Source organism: Psammomys obesus, unplaced genomic scaffold (assembly GCF_907164565.1).
Source record: "Psammomys obesus unplaced genomic scaffold, mPsaObe1.curated_primary_1811, whole genome shotgun sequence".
NCBI lineage: Eukaryota > Metazoa > Chordata > Mammalia > Rodentia > Muridae > Psammomys > Psammomys obesus.
In genome coordinates, this window is record NW_026596095.1 from 28,262,782 (window position 1) to 28,281,493 (window position 18,712).

Consider the following 18,712-nt stretch of genomic DNA (forward strand, 5'->3'; position numbering starts at 1 on the left):
GCTCTCTGTTTTCTGGTTTGGCCCCGTTAGTCTTAAACTGGAGGGCTGATGTGCCCCGCCAGCTCAGTGCTGCTCTGCCGCCAGGTTAGAAAGTCCCGTTGTAACTGGAGACTGGGTTGCTGGTCCAGATATTTTCTGGGAAGTCCTGGTGTCTCTTCACTGTGCTCTCCCAGCGCCTGGTGTGCCTAGCTTGTATGGCGTTTCTTCCTGGTTTTGGTGAGTATATAGCGAATTCTCTGTCACTGTGGGATTGGGCGGGCCGTGCGGTCAGTGATCACGATCCTGCAGGGCTAGTATGGTGTCTAGCAGACTCGGGCCCTGGGAGGATGTTGCAGCCGCAATGTGGATCTGGGACTCCGAGCTGGGTACTGCTGGCACCTGCAGCTAAAGGGCTTGGAGCTCCGCCACAGCCGCTGCAGATCCCAGGCAGTTACGTCAGCGCAGAGAAAGATGATTCCGCTGTGCCGAGGAGGAAGGAAGTCTGGGGGAGGGGAGTGTGGTGAAATCAAAGGATCGTTTCTCACCTTCCCCAAACAAGTCTCCGGGTGACCCGAGACCAAAGTTTTCGCCTCCTGCGATGTTCCCTGTTGTTTAGGAAGCCTCACCGTTGTTTTCCTGGTTAGAGGTCCTTCCACGCACCAACTCAGATGGTTAGCAATTCCACAGCTCAGAAACTGTGTGTACTAGTCGCCATCTTGGCTCCGCCCCCCCCAACAAGTACTATTTTTAAAATTTCTGATGAACACTAAAATTTTATGTACTTAAACAAAGTTCTAGGTACGTCAGATAAGATATAGCCTAATGAAATGACTCCCTAAAGGTTAATTTGTTAATAATTGTCTCATAATTTAAATATTACTTGTAGTCACATTATAAAGGACTTTTCAATGTCTTGATATAAGAAGCATTGCTGGGTTTATAATGATACTCCATCTTCTATAAATTAAAAAAGATATAATGAAGTATGCATAATTATATTAATTTATCGCTAATGGCTTCAATGAGTAGTATAATAAGTGGTTTATGCAAGAAGAAAATGTTGTATGTACTTGTTATCATTAGTTATTAAGAATATAGTTGAATATTTTGTTCAATAAAAGTTTAAGCTTCATTTCTTATCAGTCTTTTTTCCCTCCATTTCTTTAGACTCAAATTCACATTCATCAAAACGGAAGAGTAGGATTTAACCTTATCCACATATCTTAAGACAGCATAGACCATTTACTACTACTTGAAAATTTGCCTTGAGTATCTTAATTTTCAACAAACCCCAAAAATCTTATTTCTTAACAACATTTGCATTGTAAGTCAATATTACTGTTATTGGAATCACTAATATTTCATTTTTTTTCAAATAAATTACATTTTGGCAATGTTCAGATTATATACAGAGGCAATAAAGTTTGTTGACTTCTTTGATGTAGTTCTGAGTTCCAAATCATAGAAATAAGTACTGATGATGATGTTCAGGGATTGTTACCACAAAGCTTATTTTATTACATGATTTTGGAGATCTCAGTTCATAGTCATTTTACTATTGCTTGGAGGCTGTAATGAAGGAAGGGAAGATGCAGTGGAATCAAGAAGCTCACCTCATGGTGGCCAGGAAGCAGAGAGGAAATGAAGATAAAATCTCCAAGTAAATACTCCGTACAAACTTCTACTTTGAAGAGTAGAATTTTTAAGAGTTTCCAAGCTCCTAAATTGCACCACCTCCCAAAAGCCCATTAAAATAATGAATGCATCACTTGGTTAGTCAGTCAAGATGGTAGACCTTATAACTTAATCATTTTCTAAAAGCTTATTCTTCAGCATCTCTTTCTGGCCACGATGGCTTCTGCACATTAGTTTATATTACCGCAGAAAAAGCAGAGAAACCTTTATGATTTTCTGCTCTCCCCCAACTTCCCAAAATCATTGAGAAGAAATTATCTGCTGTTTTAAGACAACCACACACCGTCGTTTTACATGGGCCTCTGTGTACCCAGGAAAGGAAGAAGCAGCACAGAGAAGATTCTGTGTTGCCTTTTTCAATTCCCTTGACTCTTAGCATTAGATCATATCTGACATAGTGCTCTGTGACTGTTCCTTATCAGATAAGAGATGAGATTCCAGTTTTCCCCACTCGGGAAGATCTTCCTGTGTCAAATGTCATTTACTAAGTAAATTTGAATGGTCTACTATATGTCATTTGTTATAGGTCTGTCCATTATGAACCCAAAATAAAGAAAGCTTAATATTTTTTGACTTTGCCACACTGTGACTGTTAGGCTTCAAAAATTGCAGAAAAAAAGTTAATGTATATTCTTATTATTCAATGAATTCTGTTTCATGCTAATAGCTCCTATAGGGTAAAGCCAGAAAAAATCTCTAAGAAATAGTAAGTCCTAGTATTAGAATTGATACTTAGTAATGTGTTTATAAGAGAACTTTTACCATGCCCCTCCCAACAAACACTTAACAAAAATATGCTTCTGTTGGCAGGTGTTGGAAAGGAAAAGAAAATAGTATTTCTTTCCCAGAGAGCATTAGTCTGGGCAGCAGAAAGGGCCAAGCTAGGAAGATAATTCATTTCTCAACTTGTTCTTTTCTATTCTTTTTCATGTGAGATTATCTTTTAAGACTGTGGCAGCCAATATGGAAAGATGATAAAATTATCTTAACGGTGATACTCCAGCAAAGCAAAACATAGTCAAGGAAGGGTAGTTATCGCAAAAGATAGTACAAAAGATAAAATGTTGCCATTAAAAACACAAAAACCAGAAAGAAGAGCAAACTGCGAACATGCAAGCTTTATAACACCAGTAAATAAAGTAATTGATATCTCCTTCAAATTTTCAATAAATATTTGAATGAATTCATTGAGCATACAATGTATTTCATACAAGGTGTTTTGATTATAATCATCCCAACATTTCTCTTCAGTTCCACCTTACTTCCTTACTGCTACGACATTGTGTCCCATTTTGATGTTGTTTTGATTTGCTTTTTCGTAATTAACCCACCCATCTTAATTTGTGTTGTCCACATGCTACTGAGTGTGAGGTCATTCACTCAAGTGTTAACAGGCTACCAGGAACCACAATCTAAAGGCAAACTGATTTTCTCTTGCATAGAAGCTATTAACTCTCCACAGGGCCTCAGTCAGGAGTTGGGCTTATAAACTGCATACCATTCCATGCCTGACCATTGCTTGGCTTGATCTTGTCTACCATTTTAAAGGATGATAATAAATGTTAATAGGTTCTTTTATCAGAAAGAAGTTAAAGAACAAGATGTGCATTTTAAAAAGGAAATAGAAAAACTGAACAAATGAAATGAAATAACTGAATATTATGACAACAAATGATATATAATTTGTTTTCTCCTAACAGAAGTTATGCAGCTCATAATTCAAGATGATTATTTCATTGGAGGATAAAATAATTGGGATACAAGAACAGAAATGCCTATAAAGAGCTACATTATCTTTCAGCTCACCCTTGAAAGCTACCAAAGTTTACTCTTCAAAGGGAGACTAGAAAACCTCATACAGTCAGAGGTTAAGTTCTGCGAGGAGTCAGCAGAGAAGGCAAATGCATATCTACTCTAACCAGATACTGGCTGAGGGCTGCAGCTATTTTTACAGCATGCAAACAGGGAACAATACAGATAGATGAACCAATGTTGCCTGAGGTGTTGAGGAGTAGGATACTGGTTGGACACAAAATGCATCTTCCATAGAGTCTTAATAAACTAAAATAGAGATACAAACAAATCTTTCCCAACGTTGATAAAGTTTTATTTTACTTTTGAAATATATTATCATTTTACTACACATACATGGATTACACACGGATGGGTCAGTATTATATTTCAGTTCATGTATGCAATATGTAATGATTAGGTCCCAGTAATAGGCATATTTATCACACCAGAAATTTATAATTTCCTTGTGATAGGAAGATTGAAAATATCTATTAGCTGTTCTAAAATACAAAATTAGTTAACTTAATGCTAGAGTTATCTGAAAGGAGGGAACATCAATTAGGAAAATGCCTCCATAAGATCCAGCTGTAAGGCATTTTCTTAATTAGTGATTGATGAGGGAGGACTCAACTTATTGTGGGTGGGGACATCCCTGGGCTGGTGGTCCTGGGTTCTACAAAAATGACTGAGCATGCCATAGGAAGCAAGCCAGTAAGCAGCACTCCTCCATGACCTCTGCATCAGCTCCTGCCTCTGCTCTGTTTCCATTCCTATCCTGAATTGGACAGTGCTATGGCAGGTAAGCCAAATAAACCCTTTCTTCCCCAAATTATTTGGTCATGATGTTTCATCACAACAATGAAAAACCCTAACTAAGACAAATTGGTACCAGTGTACTGTGATAGAAGTATTTTGGAATTTTGAACTAGAAAAGCCATTGATGTTGAGAACTCAGTGGTTTGTTCTGTGGGAGCTTGAAAGATAAGAATGTTGAGACCAGTGCAGAGATTGGAGGCCTCGTTTGTGAAATTTCAGAGGGAAGTTTAAAGACTCTACCAGGGCCGTTTGCTATTTTGATTTAATATTCTGTGTTTCTTGTTAGCTGGAGGCTGAAGAATCATCTGTGATTAATGAGCTACCAGAACTATTAAGGACAAACCTTTGTTTTGCTGGGACAACTGATGCTGGCAGCTGCAGCTGAGAATTTAGCATCATTAGATGAGACCAGCATCTTTGAGGTGAAATCTTCTGGGAAGTGTTTCCTGAGAGTCAGCACATGGAAGTTGTGTTCCAGAGCTGGCCAAGGATATACCTCAAGCTGGCAGCAAAGTGGATAGTGTGAGCGTCACCCTGGTGGTACTGGATTTGAAGGCATGAAGGGGTCGTGGAGAACAACAAGGCTCAGCATTGTGAGAGACCATGAAAGACCACTGGTGAAGGTGCTCCCTCAGTGGCAGTTGAAAGCCCAGGACTAAAATGGTCATGTGGAGGTTTGGCACCATAAAGAGAGCATAAGAGAGGCTGTTGGGGAAAGTGCAGCTCAGTTGCAACAAGAGACCCCAGCATTTTGGAGAAACCATTACCATGGGACAGCTATGAAGCATAGAAAACAAACTGTGTGGGCTCCAGACAGGAAAGCCAGAGAAGTGATTCAAGCTCCCCAGAGGAGTCCAGAAAACAGTGAATCCCAGATCATTATTATCCAAGATACAATTAATATTCCAGATATAAATCCAACTTATTTATACTGTTTGAGTGTGGTTGTGCTTGGTTCACCTTGTGACTGTGTCATGATTCTTTCCTTTTGAAAAATGAATTTTTATTTTGATTCTTAAAGGAGCCCATAGAAAAAAGACTTCGAAATTTTAAGAGTTTTTTGGATTTTAGAAAGACTGAATATTTTAATGAGATGAAAAATTTAACGTTTGAATTCGTAAAGACTGGGACTTTTCAAGTTTTTTATGATGTTAATGTGAGAACTTGGGGATGAAAAAGAAAGGAAAGGTGTGGCTTAATAGTGATGTGTTTCTGTGTCAAGTTGACAAGAGATCAGTGTTCTGGCTAGTCTTAGGTCAACTTAACATTAGTTATTTAAGGGAGGAATCCTCAGTTGAAAAAATGCCTCCATAAAAATCTAGCTATAAGGCATTTTCCTAATTAGTGAATGGTAGGAGGATTGCCCAGCCCACTATGGGTGGTGCCATCACTAGACTGGTGGTCCTGGGTGCTATATGAAAGAAGACTGAGCAAGCCGAGAAGCAAGTCAGTAAGCAGCACCCCTCCATGGCCCCTGCATCAGACCCTGCCTCCACATTTCATGCCTTGTTTGAATTCCTCTTCTGAATTGAAAGTGCTGTGGAAGTGTAAGCCAAATAAACCCTTTCCTCCCCAAGTTATTTTTAGTCATGGTGTTTCATCACAGCAATAAAAACTTTAATGAAGAGACTTAGTGAGATGCTATCTTATCATGCTTCTGATGTGAATTTTCCTCAAAAGATAGTGACATTGAATATTAATTCCATATCTATGATGATCACTTATTCTCTTTACTATAGGTTTATTTCATTTGTTCATTTTGAAGTGAGATTATTTGTCTTTTAATCATTGTTTGTGTTCCTTACATATTTTAAAAATTACTGTCCTTTTGAACACTTTGCAAATGTGTTATCCATAGGCTTTCTCTTCATTGTATTGATTACTTGCTTTGTTGTGTAATCTTTTAGTATACAAAATCTTATTTGCCAATTTTTAATATTGTATAATTTTTATAATCATATCTATTGTGGTTATTAATATCTATTATTGATTTATCTTTTGGTTAAGCAGTGGTTATTCCTAAACCAGTTGTATACCCAAATCACCACACAGAGACTAGGATTTATTTAATTAACCTAGAGCACCATGCTGGGCAATAGTTATTCCATCCTAAACCTCCAAAACCGCAGTTTCCTATCATTCAGATTTCACCCACCATACTTGCTTTTAGTTATAACTTAGGTCCAGTTCATATCTCCTTGTGGTTTCCAGTCCTCTCCTGCCGATCTCTGCTCCCTATTCCTCCCATTGACTTCAGTCTCCTATCCTCAGGACCAGGATGTCCCACCCTATTCTCTCCATTGTTCAGCATTGTGACTTATTGTTTTATTAACAATACAGAGAACAAATGATGACATTTTTACAAACTTGAGACAGGTGATGCTTAGAATAAACATCACAATGCAATGTCGAGATTGAAACCAGACATTGGGGTAGATAAATTAGCATGTGAATGAACAAGAATAATTGTTTACACTGCACAAGAACCTTAAAGGAACACATATCTAAAACACTTCTCTCAAACTGTCTTCCAGGGTTTCCTACAGGTTTGTTTCTAGTATTTGGAGAGTGTGGGCTGTTTGAGTTCTTTGCCTAAGTTTGACTTCTATGTAGATGAGATATGGGAGTCTAGTTTCTCTGTTCTGTGTATGTCTGCCTAATTTTCCAATAATCATTTATTTAAACGTTTCCTTTTAACAGTGTACCTCCTTGTTGTCTTCATCACAACTCAGTGTGATATAAATACATAGATTTATTTCTGGATTCTCCCTGTGTATCAATGATCTGTGTCTATTTATAAACCAAAGACACATGCTTGGATTTAAATGTAAAGCTAAAATATTAATTATCTATACCATTGCCGGGGCATACTAGGGCACTATCACACAGAAGATACATACTTTTTTTTTCAAAAGGTCCTTAGTATTCAGGGAAATGAAAATATACCTCATTAGAAAACAGAACACGCCATATTTCATATCTTCCAGTAAGGGAAATGAGGTCGTTAGTGGATCAGAGAGACTTCCAAATTTCATGTTATAGCTTGTTATAGAAGAGGAATGTAAAGAATATTGCCATTAAGTGTACAAGTATATGTACAAGTAACTTGGGTTCCTAACTTCAAGTCCTAGGAGGCCAGCAGTCGTTAAGTGCAAAAATAAATGCCTATTCTTGGAAGGCCCACTGGACATCCCACAGTGGGGAAATCCCCCACAGCAGCACAGTTGCATAGGATGCTGAGAACCAGCATGGTGTGGGGGAGAGAGATTCACACCCCCAGCACAGCATCTGCTCACAGACTAAAACCAGAGCCACGCTTACCCCTTCTGTCCATCTGGCACCCTCCACAAGACTTAATTCATCCCCAAATTAAACATGCACCGCTATATGATGGAACAAATTTTTAAACCTTATTAGTGAAATATAACTTTTTTTTTACCATGTTCAGTTATCTGAAATACTTTATATATGGTCAGATTATGTGGTCAATGATCAGATAATGTAGCACCTCCAAATTTCTGACCTTAAAAAATATGTTAAAAATTAATGTCTTTTTAGCAAAAAAAAAAAAAAAAAAAAATAGCGCTATATTCCTTGACAACAATAACAGCCTGTACAATTAATTTGCAGCTCAGAATCTTTACTTGTGTTAGAAATATTTTAATGAAAAAAGTTTCATTTTACATTTGCTTTATTTTTCAAAAAACTAAAACAGAAAAAGAGAAAAAGGAAACAATTCATTGTTTGGGTATTCTTAGAATAGATCTGACACTGAATTCCACATCCAGGGAATAAATTAAAATCTATTGGCTGCCATTGCTGGGAACCCCGGATGCCCAGTTAGCAAATGTACACCTTAGCAATTAGAACTGACAATATCAAAAGTTACATTGCTTAAAACACTAGTAATTAGTTATTATCATTCATGAGTTCTTTGCTTCAGGTAAGAATATAGAACATGATGATTCCCATTGGCTGAAAGTCTAGACACCACTATCATGCAAATATCATTCATTCTCATGCCAGCTGATGTTGGCTCTGTGTGCCAGACTTACTTGGTGATTTCAGTGATAACTGCTACATATAATCTGTCCATTTAACCTGGATCGGACTGTCATGTAGATATAACAGAGAAAAAGAAACAAAGGTTTATGTTACATTTTAAAACCAGCTTTGGAAGTCATGCAGTAACATCTCTGCTGTTTGCTATTGATTGAAGAAGAGATTACAAAGGTCTCTCCCAGTTAAAGACACTCCACATCAAAAGGTCTACTTATCAAAAGAGGAGAATCTAGGTCAGGGTTAAAGAACAGAGAGCAGAATGGTATCTAAAATATGCACACATTTTTAGAAAGTGCAATTTGTCACCCCATAGAGTGATTCACTGCCCCAACATCAGAAGGATAACCTCTTAGCCTGACTACACCTAGCATTTATATTTTTCCAAGACTAGATAATATTCTGAATGAGTTGGAAAGATTTTAAAGGGTATTTAGAATGTGTTTCTTCTACAGATATGTGAATGAAAAGTGACAAGAAAACAAACATGAAGACAGTGGGATTTTAATTAACTCATACATTTACTATATTTCTCCTCTAGATTAGCAATTCTCAAATGGAAGGTCATGATGGAGAATTGAACAACCTCTCATAGGGGTTGCTTAAGACCATTGGAAAACATTTATATTTATATTATGATTCACAACAGTAGGAAAATGACAATTGTAAAATAGCAATGAAAATAATTTATGGTTGGAGTCACCATAACATGAGGAACAGGTCACAGCAATAGAAAGGTTGAGAATCACTGTTCTAGATTGTATTATTCCAATAATAATTCATTGTCCATTTAAGACTATTAGAGAACCAAATTTATTGAGAATTAATAGTTCAGATAAAACTCAATCTGAAAACAAAATATATAACCAATAATACCAAAGGCATTGAGAAATAAGATTACATTGTGTAAATTTAAGGCAAGCAAATCTACCCATACTCCACACAATGATCCGTAGTCATTTGGACAAGTAATTTTCTACTTGTTTCCTCTGTAGGACATTCTGTACATAAAACAACTCTCAGGGAATTCAGATCCAGGCCTCTATTTTTTTTGTATACACACACACACACACACACACACACACATATATGCACACATGAAAGAGCGCTATTCGTTCTACAGTAGACATAAAGACACAATAACAGAATTCATGTTATGATCCTTTTTGGCTATAACTGATATGGGTTTCTAAGTTTTCCTACTTAAAATTTAAAATGATAGTTGTTAGGTCTCAAAGAAACCCAGGACAAGGCTAAGTCAGCACCTTAGTGCTCCTTCAGTGGCTCCTTCAGCTCTTCTCACCCTGCCCCCACCCTAAACCTTTCCCTCTATATGGTTGAGATTCCCTCCTGCCAGCCAGATTCCTAGATAACTCAGCAGTTTGGGTTACACTGCTCTTTTGACCCTGCTGTCTCTCTTGGTTGGCGGCTCCTCTCTTTTTCTTTTTACAGGTCTTCTCTCATGACCAGATTCAGTTAGCCTTCCAGGTTTAACCTAGACTCTTCCCTCTGTCTGCTTTCTCCCTTAGATCTACAATAAAGTTCTTCCCCATACTTTAGTAGTCATGCCCTCCTCCTTTTATTTCATTCAATGAAAATCTTTCTCAAATGCAATCAGTTTGAATGCAAGATGATTGCATTTTAAAGACAACAATAATGTGTACTACAGAGTGAGTTTCTTAAAAACAACTTACTACATTGCTAAAGTATTAAAATAATACAACTGCTAATATTCCCAAAAATTGTTAATCAAATTATTATTAGGTAAGAAAATGAGAAACAATACATTTAGAAATGAAAGGTGTTTTAGATGTAAATTGGATACAAATCAGCTATGTCTGTGAGAAGCCAAGAAACAACATAACAGGCTCTGAAAAAAAAAAAAACAAAAAACAAAAAAAAACAGGCTTTCAAGACAATTGTCTTGACCTTTCACTTGTAATCCAATTGCTAGATTCTTTTTCTAGCTGTTTCCTATGCCCTGGGCAGATTTTGCCCAGCCTCTCCATACTCTATACTTAATTGTTACTAATTCCTTCTATGAAAATTGTTCTGGGTGCTTTATGTTGTGTTTTCATTTTTCATTTCTCAGAGGTAAACTGGTCCATGTAGCCTTACAAGACATTTTTTTTTTCTATAAGCATGAATATTATTTCTCCCCTTCTGCTCCTGAGATAAAATTATCAAACGAAGCTCAAGTTATTTCTGTAATTTCTCAAAGGTCATCACTGCCTGGGCTTGTTTTTGATTAAGTTTTAAAGTGTGGTTCCCTGTGTTGGTCAGGATAAATGTCAAGAGTATTCCAAAATGAACAAAAAGACATTGTTCAAAAATCTGACGGTTCATATCTAGGTACAATAGGTGATGACTTTTCTGCCTAGCAGTGTGCACAGAACTGATACTATGAAAGGTATTTAGTACTCTGTGGGTTTTATAAAAAGAGTATGTGAAGTTGGGAGGAGAAAGTGACAGAGTGTCGTGAGACAGGGTGGAGGGGAGCAAACAGGGTGCTGGATCTTATCAAAATGTGTCATTTATATATGAAACTCTCAAATGGTAAATACTCTTATTATGTACAATTCTCTGTAGGTAGTCTAGTGTTTACAGGACTTTGATGATAGATTGGACATTTGTGACAGCTTCAAGAACCTGTCTTTGGCTTCTCATTCTGCTTTGCTGAACACTCGCATTTGATTTTAAGAGCCAAATTGATGGTTATTCTAACAGAAAGATATAGGGGATACCTTCTTTCCCTTTATGGTCTCTAGCCAGAAGTGTTCCACTATGTCTACTGAGTAGGAACCTGTTTGTATTCTTCCAGCAGCAAAGAACACAGTCAACGTATTTGTTCATGTGGAACTTGATTAATACAAGGATGAGGAGGTCAGATATTGGGAGTTTCATCTCATCTCATCTGTGGATGAACAGTTAACCGTCTCATCCACAGGCATAACAGTGGACAGACCTGAGTTGTAATCCTAGCTCTAAAATGTTGCTGCTTTTGAGAACCTCAGGCATTTTGAACATTAAACAGCCTTGGTAACCTCAACTTATCTGACTGCCCTCAAAGAGACACTGAGAATACTGCATCTATTAATTAGTACAAAATATTGAATATTTGTTTAGACTATTAGATGTGCTCAGTAAATGAGAACTTATAGAGACTCAAAAGGCAGGGATAATGATATATAATCCTTGAGATTCAGTGTGGATATTATGATTGGTGTGTTGAGATAGATAATAACATGGTGATTGAGAGTATCAGTGAATAGCCCAAGAACCAAAGAATAGCAATAGTGCACGGGCCAAGTACATTCCTAACTGCTGTATTGATTTCGTTTTCATGTAGCCATTTATTACCAGTCATCAGATAACAACAACTTTTCCACTTATGTGTATTAAATTCAGCATTCTGTATTAATCTTGATTTCCTTGTACTGACTGAATGAGGTAATTGCAAGCCAAGTTCAATGAGTTCAGAAAAGAGTCAAAGGTGGAACAATTACTTTCCTTCTCTCATTGCCACTACTTTCTGTGGGATGTTGGCTAACCTAAATCTTCACTGGTACAGACAATAAAGTAGGTAATGGAAATGTAGCAAATCTCTACAGTTGGTGGTATATAAGAACTATGATCAATCCTCACTTAGAAAGACAAATGGGATCAACATTGGAAGTAGGGAAAAACAAGAAACAGGACAGGAGCCTACCATAGAAGGCGTCTGAAAGACTCTACCTAGCAGTGTATCAAAGCAGATGCTGAGACTCACAACCAAACCTTGGACAGAGTACAGGGAATCATATGAAAGAAGGGGGAGTTAGTAAGACCTAGAGAGGATGGGAGTGCCCCAAGGACCGAATATATCTAGACACAGGGGTCTTTTCTGAAAATGACTCTCCAGCCAAGGACCATGCATGGTTATAACCTAGAACCCCTGCTCAGAAGTAGCCCATGGCAGCTCAGCATCCAAGTGGGTTTCCCTAGTAAGGGGAACAGGGACTGTCTCTGACATGAACTCAGTGGTGGGCTCTTTGATCTCCCTCCACCCCGAAGGAGGAGTAGCCTTGCTAGGCCACAGAGGAGGACATTGCAGCCAGTCCTGATGAGATTTGATAAACTAGGGTCAGATGTACTTTCTAAGTCCCAGTGGACTTAGAAAGGGGCAGGGAGGAGATGAGGGAGGAAGGGCAGGATTGGGCGGGAATGAGGGAGGAAGCTATGGCTGGGATACAAAGTAAATAACCTGTGATTAATATAAAAAGTAAAAAGTATAAAAAAATTGTCCCAAGAAAATGCTAGGTTAAAGTCAAAGGTCAGATAGCCAAGGCTATACCCCACTTGGGAGTAAAACAATCAAGCCAATGTATATTGAGATACTACTTTTTCATTTTTAAGAAAATGGCTTTGTTCTAATAGTAACCTGAATTCTATCAATTATTTCATTAACACAGTATATATATATATATTTGTAAATTATCTATTTTTGCTACATATGATAGTTTTCTTTATAGACTCCTCTTCCTTCCGTTAATGCTTTATTCACTTCCTCCTTTTTTTCACTTACTCAACATAGATCACAGTTCATAAGAACTGCAGTACATCTTATTAAACAATCAAATCAGATGGACTAATATTAACTGCCCATGATAAGAAACCCTGTCAGAGGAGTCACAAAAAGAACCATAATCTTTACCAAATGTGGGAAGAGCTCTGGACTTCAAGATAAAAACCAAATGCACAGCCAAAACACCCTCTTGGTTAAATTATCATTGATACCATTTTTATTTTTATTTTATTTCAATTATCGTGAGCTATCCCAACACACACACAGACACACACACATCGCTCAGGAGACCTTCAGACAAGACTATCACAGTGTCTTAATATTTCCTACAATAACCTAAGTGAGGTAATATACATGTAAATAATGACACACAGAGAAAAATTAAAATACCCTTGTGAAATCCAAGCTATGATCCACTGCTGTTAGGCTGCGGTATTTTTCCACTGATGTAATAGATTGGAGTAAGTCCTCCTTTGTAAAAAGTTCAAATGTGTGCTTGGTGCCAGTTCGAACATGTCATAAAATTCCCATGCTACAGATGTACATAGTCACACAAATGCTTATGAGTGATGAAAAGGTGTTCATACAACTAGATTCATAAATAGGGGGGCAATGCAATTAGGTGTTGAATAAGGACAATGATTTAGAATTGCAGTTGCTTCAGCATTTCCGTGGCTGATGATGATACTTACACACAAAACATTTGATACTCTCTGTCTTTCCCACTCTTCCTTCCCAAAAGAATGCCATTTGATATTAGCACAGAATAAAAGAAAGCCTGAAAATGAAAGTTTTTGCCTTTTATAAAAAATATTTTTCATTCAGTACAGTTCTAAGCAAGATTGATCTTAGCCAGGGCTAAAGCATATAAAAATGATCACCATAAAAAATAGCAAATTCAATTATGTTTTATATGAATAGGAACAAGACCCAAAGCAAAAGCCAGGAGGCAGCAAAAACATGTCATTCCTGAAACCGCCAGTAAATTCACGGATTGTGGTAGAACCTCAGCAATGGCATTGTGTGATCTTTTGATTGAACATGCTTGGCCTTGGGATTGGCTTGGAGCACTGGGTGTTGTTCCAGAGGGCTTAAATTTGATTTCTAGGACCCACATGGTGGCTTACAACTCTAAGTAACTCCAGTCCAACACCTGACTTTTGGGGGACTACATGCACTTGGTGTATAGACATATGTGAACACATATCACCTATACACACAAACCAACAGCATGTTTTTAGAAGTCAATAGATAGAATATTTGTGGCTCCTGTATGAATTTTATTCCCTTGACGTATAATTACTTTACATACATTTTTCTGTTCTTCTTAAGATGAATATCCTATTGCACATTTCCTTCCTTTATAGATAAATTTGGACAGACCTCTTACAGTAAGCGCATGAACTACTTTATTTTCCTGGGGATAATGTTTCTAATATATGGACCATTTTATTGAATGCATGCAATACAATAATTACAATTGTTATTTACTGTGGTTACAGGTGAATGAATATGTTATATATATATATATATATATATATATATATATATATATATATATGCTTTTAAATCTTTGAACTTGGTGGGGTTACGGTCATCAAAAAATTATTTCTGATAAATAGTCCTAGTTTGTGCTAGGCATATGTCAACATTTGCCAAATAATGCCACATCTCAGACACAATGTCTGAATTTAACCAATATGCAGTATTCATGCCCCATTACAAGCAGATGAGTGAATTTGAATAAAAGAAACAGTAACTTTGTATGCAAAATACAAAGTAAAAAAATCTGTGTGTTTACAATAAAGATGAATACCAAATGTTTCTTTCTTGTTATCAGGTTCTCTCTGTTGTGGAGAAAATAGGGTGAAATAAAATGCATATGTTGTGATTTTTTTTTTTTCTTTCATAGAGGGAAATAGATTCTCTTTGTAGTATTTCCTACCATCAGCAAGTTTGGTAGCAACTCCTCAAATATTTAATATTAAATGAGTGTTTAAAGATAGTGTAAGTAGAAGATATCCAGACTTTAAGGACTTTAATGGAGTCTCTACATTGAGAAAGATAGCAAATAGCTTGAAGATTACTTTTAATAAGGAATAAAGAATTGTGTTTGCTGGTAGGTAAATCCTTGCCTCGCATGACTCGCTCAGGCTTTCTTTGTGTTGGCCATGGTAAACTGACTTGGATGGCATGGGCCAAATGAGCAAAATATATTCCCAAAACACATGAGTTGAAGACAGTTGCAGAAGAAAGTAGAGATTTTCAGCTAAAAATGTAAAGCAGGTAGAGAGCCTGATGAACGTGCCTCAAATTAGAAGACTTTAAATTGCTTAAGTTAGAGCTGGGATCACAATTTACAACTATTCTGTGCATTTGGGTTTTGTTGGCGGGGTTTTAAGACGAGAACAATCACCTAGCAGTTTGGTTTGGCTATAAATGGCTAAGTGGCTACTTCATTTTATGACTGCATACACACATGAGCACACAAACACACACACTCACACACACACACACAGATATAGATGTTGTCATTTAAACCTTGAAAACTAAGTTGCTTCCTTTTCTTAGATGGTTTTGAATGGAGAAACACTTTCATAACACTTGCTACCAGCCCACTAACATATTCTCCACAGAACACACTGTGATGTTCTGTGCAATAGGTCTGTTTCCTGAAATATCAAACCAAATTCAATCAACCATTGAGTGCTCCTCTATCTTTGCAGACACAGGAAGCAGGACCCCTTCACTGTTTGCCTGACCTTTTCTTTGTCTCCTTCTGCAGAAAGACTAGGATAGCATCTCTAGTCCAAGGAAGATTCCAACCTGTAAGTGATCCGGTTTTCTTAGAATTCCAAGAATAGAAATTAATTAAGAAAGTCTTTTTCTTGAGTTTGAGCTTTAATGGAGATCCTTGAGTTCTGGCATGGAAGAGTCAAAGCACCTATCTAACTTAGGCAATTGAAGTTTTGTCTGAAACAACCTTCCCTTGAGATGATTAATAGATGTTCACTGAACAGCTGTTTATGAACCTGGAGTCATAACAGGATGTTATACATGAAAACTTTTGTCAGATAAAACAGAGAATTCATATCTATTTACCTCAATTTTATTAAGCTTATACATGTGAAATCTGGAATCAAAATCAGGCTAAAATATTGATTGTAAAATGGATTCTACCATGTAACCTATTATCCATATGGATCAACATATGAAAGAAAATATTTAATATTTTAAAACTGAGAAAAGGATATATTATTTTTTCATTTTAGATGATAAATAATAGACAATGAGATATTGCTAGATTAAAGGAATTCCTTTTAAGGACACCTGATTTTTGACAAAGATGCCAAAACCATTCAACGGAAAAAGGACAGCATCTTCAACAAATGGTGCTGGTCTAACTTGATGTCTACATGTAGAAAAATGCACACAGATCCATACTTATCACTCTGAACAAAACTAAAGTCCAAGTGGATCAAAGACCTCAACATAAAATCAGACACACTAAACCGCTTAGAAGAAAAAGTGGGGAAGAGCCTTGAACTCATTGGCACAGGAGACAACTTCCTGAACAGAACACCAACAGCACAGGCTTTAAGAGCAACAATCAATAAATGGGATCTCATGAAACTGAAAAGCTTCTATAAAGCAAAGGACACTGTCGTCAGAACAAAACCACAGCCTACAGATTGGGAAAGGATTTTCACCAACCCTTTATCTGACAGAGGGCTAATATCCAGTATATATAAAGAACTAAAGAAGTTAAACATCAAAAATTCAAGTAATCCAATTAAAAAGTGGAGTACAGAGCTAAACAGAGAATTCTCAATAGAGGAATATCGAATGGCGGAGAAACACTTAAAGAAATGCTCAACCTCATTAGCCATTAGGGAAATGCAAATCAAAACAACCCTGAGATTTCACCTTACACCCATCAGAATGGCTAAGATCAAAAACTCAAGAGACAACACATGCTGGAGAGGTTGTGGAGAAAGGGGAACCGTCTTCCACTGCTGGTAGGAATGTAAACTTGTACAACCACTCTGGAAAGCAATCTGGCACTTTCTCAGACAACTAAGAATAGCGCTTCTTAAGATCCAGCTATACCTCTCCTAGGCATATACCCAAAAGAGTCTCAAGTACACAATAAGGACATTTGCTCAACCATGTTTGTAGCAGCCTTATTTGTAATAGCCAGAAGCCAGAAACAGCCCAGATGCCCCTCAATGGAGGAATGGATGCACAAATTGCATCATATCTACACAATGGAATATTACGCAGCAATAAAAAACAAGGAAATCATGAAATTTGCAGGTAAATGGTGGGATCTGGAAAAGATCATCCTGAGTGAGCTATCCCAGAAACAGAAAGATTCACACGGTATATACTCACTCATATAGACATATAATATAGGATAAACCTACTAAAATCTGTACACCTAAAGAAACTAATCAAGAGGGAGGATTCTTGCTAAAATGCTCAATTCCTATCCAGAAAGGCAAAGAGGATGGACATCAGAAGAAGGAGAAAAGAGGGAACAAGTTAGGAACCTGCCACAGAGGACCTCTGAAAGGCTCTGCCCTGCAGTCTTGATTCAATGCAGATGCTGAGACTTACAGGCAACCTTTTGGCAGAGTGCAGGGAATCTTATGTAAGAAATGGGTAAGAGTAAGATCTGGAGAGGACAGGAACTCCACAAGGAGAGCAACAGAACAAAAAAAAAAATCTGAACACAGGGGTCTTTCCTGAGACTGATACTCCAACCAAGGACAATGCATGGAGATAACCTAAGACCCCTGCACAGATATAGCCCATGGCAGTTCAGTATCCAAGTGGATTCCATTGTAATAGGAACTGTCTCTGACATGAACTGATTGGCCTGCTCTTTAATTACCTCTCCCTGAGGGGGAAGCAGCATTACCAGGCCTCAGAAGAAGACAATGCAGCCACTCCTGATGAGACCTAATTGACTAGGATCAGAAGGAAGGAAAAGAAGACCTCCCCTATCAATGGACTTGGGGAGGGGCATGCATGCAGAGGGTGGAGGAAGGGAGGGATTGGGACGGGAGGAGAGAGGGAACCACAGGGGGGATACAAAGTGAATAAAGTGTAATTAATAAAGAATTTAAAATAAAAAAAAGAACAACAGTCATATGAAAAAAGTAAGGCTTTCTTCTCTTTCAAGTTTGACTATCAGAACTGAAAAATTCCTATGGAGCTCTTCACATTGTCTTTCTCCCCTGGACTATAATTCACTTAAACGTCGAATTGAACACGTGGTCCCAAAGTAGACCAGGTAAATTGAGAATCCATAGAGCTGAAGTTATAAAGGACTCTAGCTGATGCGTGAAACTCTTATTACTGGCTTGCCACAAAAAACGAATGTTAACATACTGTATATATCAGAATACAAAACATTCAGAGATGTGCCTAAAGATATAACAATTTAAACCAGTCATAAACTAACAACAGTTTTAGATAGAGGTATATGTCTGAAATTAATAAAAAATTCCATTAAATACATTTTTGTTCACTAAAATAAAAGCTCTGCAAGATTCAACTTGGTGATAGAAAAAAAATGAATGATGTTAGTAATATAAAAGAAATAACATCAATGGACTCAACTCTCCAGTAAAAAGGCACACATTAACAGAATGGATACATAAACAAAACCCAGCAATCTGTTGCATACAAGAAACACACCTAAGACACAAAGATAGACATTACCTGAGGGTAAAAGGTTGGAAGATGACGTTCCAAGCAAATGGACCCAAGAAACAAGCAGGAGTAGCCATTCTAATA